Consider the following 13,197-nt stretch of genomic DNA (forward strand, 5'->3'; position numbering starts at 1 on the left):
CATGCTGTTGGGGAGGGGGGTTGGGGGATCGCGGAAGCAGGGGAGGTGGGTGGCGTGGGGAATGTAGGCTGGGGGGGAGGGGAATGAGGGGAACCTGCTGGGGGGAGGTGGGTGGCGTGGGGAGGGCAGGCCGGGAGAGGGTTGAGGGGGATCCTGGCAGTGGGGGAGGTGGGCAGTGTGGGTAGTGCAGGCTGGGGGGAGGGGTTTTGGGGGATCGTAGAAGCAGGGGAGGTGGGTGGTGTGGGGAATGCAGGCTGGGGGGGAGGGGAATGGGGGAAACCTGCCGGGGAGGAGGTGGGTGGCGTGGGGAGCGCAGGCCGGGGGGAGGGTTGAGGGGGATCCTGGTAGTGGGGGAGGTGGGCAGTGTGGGAAGTGCATGCTGTTGGGGAGGGGTTTTGGGGGATCGTGGAAGCAGGGGAGGTGGGTGGCGTGGGGAGCGCAGGCCGGGGGGACGGTTGAGGGGGATCTTGGCAGTGGGGGAGGTGGGCAGTGTGGGTAGTGCAGGCTGGGGGGAGGGGGATTGGGGGATCGCGGAAGCAGGGGAGGTGGGTGGTGTGGAGAGTGCAGGCTGGTGGGGGGAGGGTAATGGGGGGATCCGGGCAGTGGGGGAGGTGGGCAGTGTGGGAAGTGCATGCTGTTGGGGAGGGGAATTGGGGGATCGCGGAAGCAGGGGAGGTGGGTGGTGTGGAGAGTACAGGCTGGGGCGGGAGGGGAATGGGGGGATCCTGGCGGGGGGGACGTGGGCAGTGTGGGAAGTGCATGCTGTTGGGGAGGGGTTTTGGGAGATCGTGGAAGCAGGGGAGGTGGGTGGCGTGGGGAGCGGAGGCTGGGGGGAAGGTTGAGGGGGATCCTGGTAGTGGGGGAGGTGGGCAGTGTGGGAAGTGCATGCTGTTGGGGAGGGGTTTTGGGGGATCGTGGAAGCAGGGGAGGTGGGTGGTGTGGAGAGAGCAGGCTGGGGGGGAGGGGAATGGGGGGATCCTGGCAGGGGGGGAGGTGGGCAGTGTGGGAAGTGCATGCTGTTGGGGAGGGGTTTTGGGGGATCGTGGAAGCAGGGGAGGTGGGTGGTGTGGAGAGTGCAGGCTGGGGGGGAGGGGAATGGGGGGATCCTGGCAGGGGGGGAGGTGGGCAGTGTGGGAAGTGCATGCTGTTGGGGAGGGGGACCGGGGGATCGCGGAAGCAGGGGAGGTGGGTGGTGTGGAGAGTGCAGGCTGGGGGGGGAGGGGAATGGGGGGATCCTGGCAGTGGGGGAGGTGGGCAGTGCGGGAAGTGTATGCTGTTGGGGAGGGGTTTTGGGGGATCATGGAAGCAGGGGAGGTGGGTGGTGCGGAGAGTGCAGGCTGGGGGGGGAGGGGAATGGGGGGATCCTGGCAGTGGGGGAGGTGGGCAGTGCAGGAAGTGCATGCTGTTGGGGAGGGGTTTTGGGGGATCGCGGAAGCAGGGGAGGTGGGTGGCGTGGGGAGTGCAGGCTGGGAGGGGTTGAGGGGGATCCGGGCAGTGCTGGAGGCGAGCGTCACGGGGCGTGCAGCCGGGGGCGAGAAGAGAAGGATCCTGGCAGAGGCGATGCCCGAGGAGCAGAGGAAGGGGGGAGAGAGGGCTCAGGGAGAGATCCTGACAGTGGAGCAGCCATGACAGTGCCTGCCCCGCCTCCACTGGTGTCAGCGCTGGGATGAGGAAGCTATTCCTGCAGTAGCCCTGACCTGACCGAGCCTGTGTGAAAACAGTCACAAATATTGACACTAATGCGGGAGTGCTGGGTCAAGGGGTGGGGCCACATTGGGGGTGGGGTAGGGAGAGGATGAGGATTCAGGAGGGCAGAGGGATTGTGGGGCTGGGAGCCAGGACTCCTAGGTTCTATCCCTGGATCTGGGAGGGGAATGGGGTCCAGTGGATTAGAGAAGAGGGGGCTGGGAGTCCGGACTCCCAGGTTCATCCCTGGCTTTGGGAAGTGAGGGGGGTCAAGTAGCTGGACAGGGCCCTGCAGCTGTGGTCCCTTTAATCGTGGGTGAATGGAGAGGAAATAAATTGGTGAAACACTTTCTCCCAGGAGAGGCATCCGACTCGCATCCCCCATCTCTGCCATGTCCACCCACTCACAGATGCTGCAGTATGCTGTCTCTGGCGGTCTTAGGGTTAGGGTTTGGCACAAGAAAGTAAAGAAACCGGCTAGTGGCATTTGGGGGTGGCGGGGCATTTCTCTTTAACTCGAGGCATTGTGGGTTTCTATCCCATAATACTTTGAGGCTCCCTCCTCAACTGCAGCAACTGCATAAGAACCCTGCCCTTTTTGCAAGCCCTGCTGAGTCCTTGACCCCAGGGGCACCCTGTGGCGAGGAGTTCCACAGGCCTCTGTTGCATTGTCCCATCCCCTCATTCTTTGAATTATAGGGCAAGGGGACCTGACTTTGCCTTCTCTACCAGTCCGGAGATTGTAACATCTGACACAGCCCCTCCTATCTGTCATCTCTCTACACCTCATTCTCTAGCTCCCTTTGCCCTGAGCCGACTCTGTGTAGAATTGTCCTTCTCCAGGAAGCTGTGATGGAACCCAGCCCATTTGCCTCACCCATGGGTGTCACCACCCTCCCGGGAGAATCCCTTGCCATATAAGCCCCTCAGGCTCCGCTGCTGAGCTAGCCAGGTGCTCCCAGCAGGTAAGTCCAAATTCTTTCCTTTCTCTCTTGCCCCAGCCACTCACTCTGTACAGGGGTGGGGTGGGGGAACCAGAGGGGACATTTTGGGGGCAGGAGATTTAATGCTGCTTGGATTCAAATTCAGTGGGCGTCAGATAGATAGATAGACAGATAGAGGGTGTGTATGGGGATAGAGAGAGGTGGGAGAGAGAGAGAGAGAGAGAGTTTGCATATAAGGATAGATAGAAGGTGTATATGTAGATAGAAAGATGATGGGTTCACATGGGGCTGGATGGGTGGCTAGCTAGCTAGATGGTGGGTGTGTATGGACATAGATAGATCAATAGACAGCCTGATGTGCATTGAGGCATAGTGAGAGAGACAAGGGGGAGCAGATACTCAGATAATGGAGGGTGACAGAGGAGAGCATGGGGTAGATGGAGAAGGAATAGGAGAAGGGGGTTGCCCTGGAGCAGGACCACAGAGATAAACGACAGACAGGGATGCTTCTGTGGATGCTGTTTTGGGGTGGGGAGCATATTGCAGGATCATCTCCCTCTAGACCCAGGGGAACAGATCAGACCAATGGGCCCATCTACCCTGGTATCCTGTCGCCAATAGCGACCAGTTCCAGCTGCATTAGAGTAAGGTGCAAGACACCACCTGATGGCCAATGAAGGAATGATGTGCCACAGGGGAAGTTGCTGATTGACCTCATGCCAGGAGGGATGGGTCTCGGGGGGGGGGATCTGTCCATATGGGACCACATGCCTAGGGGTCTCCAGCTCCTCCTCCCACCTCCATTACCACTTTGCTAAGGCGATATAGAGGTGGATGGTCCTATTTTAACCCTTTGTGGTTGGGACAGTACTGGGGTGTGGGAGAGATTGGGGGAGGGCGAAATTCATCTGCATTAACCTGTAACAGACAGGAGGCCCTCCGAGAGCTGGGAATAGAACCCAGAAGTACTGGCTCCCAGCCCCGCTCTCTAACCCACTAAACCCCTCTCCCCTCCCAGAGCTGGGGGTAGAATCCAGGAGTCCTGGCTCTCTGTTGCCTTGGGAATCCGCATTGCCCATCAGTGCTGCCTTCCCCCATCCCCATACTCAGTGGGTCCCTGGTCTGCCCACCTCTGCTCCCCCCAGGCTCCCCAAATCCTGGGGCAAAGGTAATCCCAAGCCCCCCACTCCATCTCCCCTGACTAACCCCCTGATTAATCCCCTTGTGTTTCAGCCATGGCGACAAGGAGGATGCTGCTGCTCTGGGCTGGGCTGGCGCTGCTGGCAGGTGAGTGGGGATCCAACCCAGGGCTCGGGGAGCTCAGGGGGGAGGGTCCTGGGGACAGAGCAGGGCATGGGGAGGGATAGCTCAGCAGGGGGAGGGATAGCTCAGTGGTTTGAGCATTGGCCTGCTAAACCCAGGGTTGTGAGTTCAATCCCTGAGGAGGCCATTTAGGGATCTGGGGCAAAAATTGGGGATTGGTCCTGCTTTGAGCAGGGGGTTGGACTAGATGACCTCCTGAGGTCCCTTCCAACACTGATATTCTATGATTCTATGGGGTTACTAGAGCTGGGAGTGGGGCAGTAAAGAGCATTCAGGGGCTGCGGCCAGCCCTGGGCAGGAAGGGATGGAAAATTCTCCAATCACCCCGGGTAAATCAGAAGTGGCTCCACTGGGATCGCTGATCCCTTTTTCACACACACTGGTGTAAATCAGGAGTGACTTCACTGGGGTAAATGAGGCTGATTCACCTCTTGTTCATCTCAGTGTAAATCTGGAGTAACCCCATTGGAGTCGATGGGTCAGATTTTTCTCTCTGTGTAAACTCAAGCTCACTGCTGGGCCAACCCCTGAGCTAACCTCCGCAGTGCCCAGCGTAGTCAGGGTCCAAGGTTGCTGCTCCAGATGGCCACAGTTCACGCAGCCTTGGAGCTGCTGTAATATTTGCAAATTGCTCCTGGTTCAGGGGGTGGGTGGCTGGGACCACGCCCCCTTGCCTTAGCCATGCCCCTATGTTGAATAAGGGGTGTGGCATAACTTCAGCTACTGCCACACTCTACTGGGGCATCAGCCCTCTGCCCACCCCAGCTGGGGCCATGCCAGGTGTGCAGAGCTCAAGTGGCTTCAGTTTGCACACTCAGAGGGCGCATCACACTCACTTTTCACAAACAACAGGGGGAGGGGGAGCTGCACAGAGCTCATCAGTGTGTGTGTGCTCGTGCATGTGTGAGCATGTATGCTATCGTGGATATGTGTGTCGTGTGTGTAGATCTCCGTGTTTGTTTGCGTCAGCATGTGACTGTGTGTGTTTGTGTATGTCAGCGTGTCTCTGTGTGTGTCAGTGTGTGTGTACATCTGCGTGTTTGTGTGTGTACGTTACTGTGTGTGGCTGTGTGAGTCAGTGTGTGAGTCAGCATGTGTCTCTGTATGTCAGTGTGTCCCTGGATGTTTTATGTATGTCAGTATGTGTCTGCATGTCAGCTTCTCCATGTGTATGTCAGCATAAGTTTCTCTGTATGCAACAGCGTGTGTGTATGTGTACGTCAGTGTGTGTACATCAGCATGTGTGTATGTGTGTCAGCATATGTCTGTGTGTCTCTATGTTTGTGTATGTCAGGGTGCGGGGCTGGTTTAGCTCTTCCCTCTGCCCTGCCCCTCCTGCAGCCCAGTTCCCTCCCAGCTGGGGAAACGGGCTGCGAATACAGATGAGGATGGGCGCAGAGCAAGAGTCTGCTGGCCACGCCCCACTTCAATTTGACCATACCCCCTTTCCCCTTTGGCCACCCCTTTCCTCTCTGAACTCACCCCTTTGCCTGCTGGTCACTCTTGCATTTCCTCTGACCACACCCCTTCTTCTGCTGATCATGCCGCTTGGCCATCTGACCACACCCCCTTTGTCCCCCCTTTTCCTCTCTGACCTCACCCGTTCTCCTGCTGACCACGCCACTGTCCATCTGATCTGACCACACCCATTTTCCCTTTCCTTCTCTGGCCATGCCTTTCCCTCCTGGACAAACCCGCTGTTCGACCATGCCTGTTCCCTTCTGGCCATGCCTTTTCCCCGACGCTCAGCCTCACTTGCCCACAGCAGTGCTAGTGCCAGGGAGGGGCATGGTGGTCCCCGCAAGAGCCAGTTCCCCCAGGTTTAGGGGTGTTTCCTGCCAGGGTTGAGCTGGCCTTTGAGGCTTGCAAGAGTGGCGGGGGGCTTGGGAGCCAGGACTCCTGGGTTCTGTCCCTGACTCTGGGAGTGGGGTCTCGTAGTTAGAGCAAGGGGTTGGGAGCCAGGTCTCCTGGGTTCCATTCCCAGCTCAGGGAGATGTTTAGAGGTTAGAGACAGGAGTATCTGTGTAAGCGGGGGAATGGTCCCACCGTTGTGGGGAACTTTCCTCGCTTATACACGACCCTGGTGAAATGGGCTAGCGAAAGGATCTGGATCCTCGCTCCCACTCCCTTTACCCAGAGGCCTGCCTGACCTCGAGGGCTCCCCTTCCATCTCCTGTGTGGCAGAGTCCTCGTAACCCCAAGAAGGCTGGGCCCAGGATTCCAGGGGGGCTCAACCCCCAACCCTGTCATGGTCACTTAGGGCAGGGGCCAGGGTGTCCCCACTCTGGGTGCTCTCTCTTCACTGGACGCTTCCCTGACCCACTGATTGTTACAATCAGTTCAAAGCAAATGCAATTAATTAAACAGCAACCAATTAAAAAAATAAGGAAAAAACGGGAAAGGTGAAAGGAAAACCCATCGACCCGCTCTGTGGCACGGGGACGTCACAGCCAGCGTCTCTGGGATGTCAGGGCAGTTCAGTCTGTTTCTCACACGTCCCAGGCCCCTGCCCAGGCCCTGGCTGTGCTGCAGGGATGCTGCGGGTTGGACACTTGCTCTGGCGGTGGCCACACGACTCCAGGCTCTAGGTGGCAGGACCCTTCATCCCAGCGTCGCCCCCGCCCCGTCGGGGTTACGATCCCCCCCCCAAGTCTGGCCTGCCAGGCGTCTTGGCTGGGTGCGTCTCCCTGCACTGGGCCCACTGCCCAGGGTCCCCCTTGCTCTCCCCAGCTGCTCCCTGCACCCTGCTCCAGACAGCTCCAGCCCCAGCTCCAGCCCCAGCTCCACCACTCTGCCTCACCACTGATGCTGCTGCTCTGCCTCCAGCCCCCTGGGCTGCTTCTCTGGCCCTTCTGGCCGGCGCGGCCCTGCTGCCCCGCTCCACTCGGGCACCCTGCTCTCTCCTGAGCTCAGCCCCTCTCTGTCTGACCCAGGCAATTCTAGCTCAGCAGGCAGATGGGACCGACCCCCCCTCCGGCCTCCTGACTCCCTCATTAGCCTGCCTACCCTGTCAATCAGGCTGACCTGGAGCGTTGGCCTCTCCCCATTGCCCATGGGGACTGTTCGTCTCAGGGTCCTGATTTCCCATCGACCCTTCCCTTCCTTTTGGTCCTGGGAGCTAGCCAACCAAACCACCCCCACTGAGTTTTAGTAAGGGGCCAACAGTCCCCTTACATTTGGAATCTGAAATCTGGTCTCCGGGCTCATTGCGGGTGAATCCACTGGCTTTAGAGATGAGCTGGCTCCAGACAGTAACAGCAGCACCGGCATTCCGCTTTCACACAGCCGACTGTAACGTCCTTGGGGTTACTCCTCATCACACTACCCCGGGTGAGAGGTGAATTGGCCCCACTGAGTGGCAAGCAGAGCTGTGTGAGGGGCTGCCCATGGCTGGGATGGCAGGGGTCTACAGGTCAGGACTGAGGGGCACTGGCAGAGCAGTGTATGGGTTATTGAGAGCTTTAGCCATTGCTATTAGCTCTTTTCCATCACTAAGACACATAACAGCAGCGCCAAGACCCCCTAGAGCTGCTGGCTCGGTCACCCCTCTCTGTCCCTCTCCCCACAGGCCCCGGCACGGCCACCCCCATGGGCCGGGAGTTCATCACGGCCTTCCTGCAGAATTACCAGATTGGCTACTCCCAGGCTGACTTCCAGCTCTTCATCTCCGGCTACTCGCCCTCCACCACGGTCACCGTCGAGATGCGTAAGTCTCAGTTCCGCCACACCTTCCAGCTTGGCCAGGGCCAGACGGTCTCCGTGAAAATCCCGGCCAACGCTGAGATGTCTGGCACCACCAAGTTCTGCGGCACTGTCCTGGTGCAGGCGGACAAGGATGTCTCAGTGATGTCGCTCAATGCCAAGAAGCTGACGGCCGACACCGGCATGGTGTACCCGGTCCAGAGCCTGGGCGTAGAGTACTATGTCCTCACGCCAGCTGGAGATGTCTCCGGGACCTACAAAGAGTTCTCCATCATGGCATGGCGGGAGCCCACCACTGTGGAAATTCACCTGAAGGGCAGTGTGAGGTTCCAAGAGCGGGTCTACCCGGCCGGCAGCAAGATCACTGTCTCCCTTGAGCCCTACGAGGCTGTCCAATTCCAGAGCAACCAGGACCTTTCTGGCACCCGGGTGGTGTCCCTGAAGCCGGTGGCAGTGCAGAGCGGGCACAGCTGTGCCCAGAAGAACACCAAGTGCAACCACGTGGCCGAGCAGCTGTTGCCCGTCTCCGGGTGGGGCACGGCTTTCTTTGTGCCACCGATGCCCTTCCAGGCCGGCTACGACCAGGTGTACATCATCGCCTCCCAAGTCACACGGCTCACCTACCTCTCTGGCGGGGCCCGGAGGAGCCAGGGTCTGGTGTCTGGGCAGGTCCTGCAGTTGGAGGTGAATCTGGCCAAACCACTGTACATCTCCGCCAGTGCCGGCATTCAAGTCTTCTTCTTCTGTACCGGCGGGACCCAGGGCACCATGCGTTACGACCCCTTCTTGGTCAGCATCCCGGACGTCTCCAGCTACTGCACCTCCTACTCCATTACTGGCCAGCAGGGGTTCAAAAACTATGCCATTGTTGTGGCCAAGACCGCATCGGCTGCCGGCATCACCATGGATCGGCGACTCCCGAGCAGGGTGCTCTGGAAACCGATTCCCGGCACGGAGTATTCCTGGGGAGTGTTCAACCTGGGCATCAGGGCCAGTGCCCACTCCGTGGAGAATCCCAGTGCTGCCTTTGGGCTGCTGAGCGTTGGCATCCCTCAGCAGAACGGCTACGGCATGGCTACCCTTTGCCAGAGTGGTGAGTGGGGGGTATCTGAGGGAAAGGGGGGCTATGGGGTGTATCTGGGTGCTTGTCCTGTTGTAATTGTGAAATCTTAGGGTGCTGAGCAGTGTGAATAGCCCCTACAGGGGACCCTATGCATGGATGGGGGTGGGGATGTCTCTATGGCAGGGGTGTTGCACAGGGAGCCTGGTATGATCCTGTTGTGGTCACCCCAATAGCATTCACAGCAAAATCCATCCATCCATCCATCCATCCATCCATCTCCAATCAATCCCACCAACCATTCTTCCCTTCCATCCATCCCTCCCTACTTCACCATGTTATAATACTCTAAGCCACCAGGTCAACCCACTGGACCCCATGGGTCGGCCTCGTGGCCAGTTTGTTTCCTGTTATAATGTCCTGTCTATCTCTCTGCTTGCCCTTTCCTTCACATCCTGTCCTCAGCATCCCCGGTGCCTTCCTGTAGTTCCATGCAGTGCCAGAAGAAGGAGACCTGCCAGATGACCAATGGCAGACCCGTGTGCATGGCCACCTCCATGGCAACTTGCTGGGCGCTGGGTGATCCCCACTACCATACCTTCGATGGGCGCAACTACGACTTCATGGGCACCTGCACCTACACCCTGGCCAAGACCTTCAGCTCAGATTCAGCTCTCCCAGCTTTCCACGTCACGGCTAAGAACGAGAACCGGGGCAACCAGAGAGTTGCCTACGTGGGCTTTGTGACCGTGCAGGTCTACGGCTACACTGTCTCCGTGGTCAGAAATGAATACGGGCTTGTGAGGGTAAGAGTGTGCCCATCCCCTTTCTAATCTATCCATCTTTGCTTTTCCTTCTTCATTTCTTTATTTTTCTTCCTTCATTTCTCTTTCTCTCTTCTTTTCTTTCTTCATTTTTCTCTTTTCTTTTTCTTCCTTCATTAGTCCTTCTTTTCTTTGCTTTTCTCCTTTCATTTTTTCTTCTTTCTTCCTTCATATTTCATTCTCTTTTTCTTTTCTTTTCTTTTCTTTTCTAAAATAAAAAAATCATTTCTGGTCAAAACAAAAATAAATTAGAAATTTTTGGCAAATTGAAAAGATGACTTTTTTGTTTTGGGTTAAACAAAAGTTTCATTTTGATTTCAACATATTAAATTTTAAAAAATTAAAGGAACTTTCAAATTTAGAAGTTTTCTTGAATTGAAAGATCGAAACATTTTAATTTTTTCCAGAATTTTTTTTTGAGGATTTTTCTTTTTCACTGAATTGTTTTGGTGTCATCAAATCTGCTTTTTTTTGTCTGAAAAACTATTTGAGTTGAAAATTTCCTCCGGCTCTATTGCCAAGCAGGGCTGGGGGTCCGCCTATCAGGGTCCCACCTCTAGTGGCAGCAGATGTTTCAGGGGAAGGTGAAGGGAACCTGTGGGAGGTGATGGCAGAGTTACCTGGCCTGGGAAATCTCTCTTGTAAACACCAGGTGGCTCAAGGTGAAGTGGGTTCTCTTGACTTAGCCTGGGTGGGCTTTGGACTTTCCTGGTTTTTAAGGGAGAGGTTGTTGGGAATAGGACATGGGCTGAAAGTGTTGCGTGAAACAATGACCACTGCTTGTGGTTGCCCTCCCAGGTGAATGCCCAGCACTCCCGCCTCCCCATCTCCCTGATGGAGGGGAAACTGAAGCTTTATCAGAGCGGGGGCTCTGTTGTCATCGAGACTGACTTCTCCCTGAGGGTCTCCTATGACTGGGGCAGCTCTCTGGTTGTGAAGATCTCCAGCAGCTTCTGGGAGAGTGTGCAAGGCCTGTGCGGCAACTACAACGGGGATGCTAGGGACGACTTTGCCACCCCCACGGGGGTGCTGGCTGCCAGCCCCGTGGAGTTCGGGAAGAGCTGGAAGGTGGAGGATGGGGACAGGTTCTGCTGGGATGACTGCCACGGGGAGTGCAAGAACTGCTCCCCAGAGCTGGTTGGCAGGTACAAAGCTGAGCCCTTCTGTGGCTGGATCACCAAAGAGGTGGAGGGCCCCTTCAGCCTCTGCCACTCCATGATCGATCCCAAGATCTACCTGGACAACTGTGTCTATGACCTGTGTATGAATGACGGCCTCAAGGAGATGCTGTGCCGGGCGCTGACGAGCTACGCCGACGCTTGCTGGAGAGAGCGGGTGGCCATCTCTGAGTGGCGAAGTCTCGCAGGCTGCAGTGAGTGGGGTTAACCCCTGGTTTGATCATGGCAGCTGGTGCCAAAGAAATTCAGAGCACTGGCTGGCTCAGGGGTGGGGCATGGAGTCTTTCCCCTCTAGGGGGCACTGGCTCCCATCCGGCCCCGGGGTTGGGGACTGGCTGGCTCCGGGGGGGCTTGGAATGGGGCATGGGATCTTTTCCCTCCAGGGGGTGTCATTGGGGGACGTGCTGTTTTAGGGAGGTGGGAACATGCTGGCCCATTTCTGGTGAGGAATTCTGGAAGATCCTTGTTACACATTGCCTGTAACGAGGGGCTGGAGAGAACGGATCCGTTTACTAGCGCACCTGGTCTGGGGAGGAGACCTGGAACCCACGTCTGTTGCCTCTCAGAGCTGCAACAGTGGTTCTCAACCTATTTACCATTGTGGGCCTCATACCAATGTGTTATGTGGGCTGCATCCAATACGACCTGTATGGCCATGAGGATGTCACATGGGCCGCAGCTGTGTGCTGATTGGCTGCAGATTGAGAACCACTGCGTGCGATAGTATCAGGAAGTTGCCCTTAATAAATAAGGCAACCACTCCCCCCCACCTCCTCCCCATTGTTCCAGTGAGACTGAAACCAGGCTGTACTTATGGGGCTCTGCTTCCAGGCAACGGGGGGTGGGGGGATAGGCTTGGAAGATGGTTAATTTGGGGGGGCAGAGGAGGCAGCAGGGAGGAGACTAGGGAGCAGGCGAATATGGGAGGCAGGAGGGAGAGGGAAAGGGTCTGGGGGACAGAGGAATGTTGGGGGAGCAGTATGGGGGGCAAGGAGAGTTTGGGGGGGCAGAGGGGAGAATTGTGAGAGAGCAGATGAGTGATAAGCTGGATGTTTGGGGTCCAGAAGGGGCTGAGGTTGGGGGGCAGGGAGGAAAAGATGGGGTAGAAAGGGGGGCAGCAGGGACACACACACAGAGCAGTGCCCATCCCCTCCAGCAGGGGGCAGCATATACACACACACACACACACACACACACACACAGAAGGACCCATCCCCTCCAACAGAGGACAGTGTTCACACACACTCAGAGGAGGGCCCATCCTCTCCAACAGAGGACAGTGTTCACTCACACACACACTCTCTCACTCTCTCTCTCTCAACCTGAGACTATCTTGCAATGCACCCTCCCCCTGTTCCCTCAGGACAGGGCTGTTTTCTGTGGACTCTGGCCTCTGCCGTGTTGCAGATGACTCCTAACAACAGTTGTTGGTGTTGGTGGGGAGCTGCAGGTTACAGAAGCTGGAAACGACCAACACCCACCTGGCACAGGATATTTATTTAATTTAACCTACAGAAGTTTCATGAGTTTTGACCAATCTCCCCATTTTTCGGTGGGCTGGCTGTGGGATTATTTTAAGTGTCGTGCTTGGCGAGAGCGCAGGCCTCTGGTGCTTGAGCTTAAGGAGAGCTCCCTCAGTGGGCAGCAGTAGTAGAGCTCTTATCCCGTCTCTGAGGCTGATGCAAGAAGCTGGTGGTTCAAGCTGCAGCATGTGCTGAATGCAGTGATATTCCCAGTGACCCATGTCCCATCCCTTTGACAGCTCTGCCCTGCCCGGAGAACAGCCAGTACCAGCTCTGCAGCTCCACGTGTCCTGCCACCTGCAATGACCGAGCAGCCCCTAACAACTGCTCCTTGCCCTGCGTGGAGACCTGCCAGTGCAATGAGGGCTTCGTGCTGGATGCTGGGAAATGCATCTCCAAGGCTGGCTGTGGGTGCGAATTTGAGGGACGCCTCTATGCCCCTGGAGAGCAATTCTGGGGGAACGGCGCCTGCACGAGACGCTGTGTCTGCAACCCGCAAACCAGGCAGGTGAGCTGCCAGGTCGCAGGGTGCAGGGCTGGGGAGCAGTGCCAGGTGGAGAAAGGCATCCAGAACTGCTACCCCACCAACTACGCCAGCTGCATGACCAGCGGGGGCTCCCACTACCACAGCTTTGACGGGCAGAGGTTCGACTTCCAGGGCACCTGCCAGTATCAGCTCTCCGGGCTGAGCAAGAAGAGCCAGGAGCTGGTGGATTTCCGGGTCCTGGTGCAGAACGCCCGCTGGGGTGGTCAATCGGTGTCCTTCAGGAAAGTAGTGCAGGTCCACGTATATGGAGTGGAGACCACCGTCAGCTGGGCCTATCGGGGCAAGATCATGGTGAGTGAGCCTAGACTGGGGAGACGCCAACCAGTCAAGGGCAAGGACCGTCTTCCTAGCTGGTCTGATTCTACGTCAGCCTGAGTTTCCTCACTTCCTGTCCTAAACTCTCCATCCAG

At 57.1% G+C, this 13,197-nt stretch overlaps 1 pseudogene; it reads left to right on the forward strand.

Annotated features, from left to right (window-relative positions):
- The first annotated feature begins 1,805 nt into the window (after nucleotides 1–1,805).
- Nucleotides 1,806–13,197, forward strand: part of LOC125625890 (IgGFc-binding protein-like) — a 35,726-nt pseudogene continuing 24,334 nt past the window's right edge.

The sequence above is a fragment of the Caretta caretta genome, chromosome 24 (genome assembly GCF_965140235.1).
Source record: "Caretta caretta isolate rCarCar2 chromosome 24, rCarCar1.hap1, whole genome shotgun sequence".
Classification (NCBI taxonomy): domain Eukaryota; kingdom Metazoa; phylum Chordata; order Testudines; family Cheloniidae; genus Caretta; species Caretta caretta.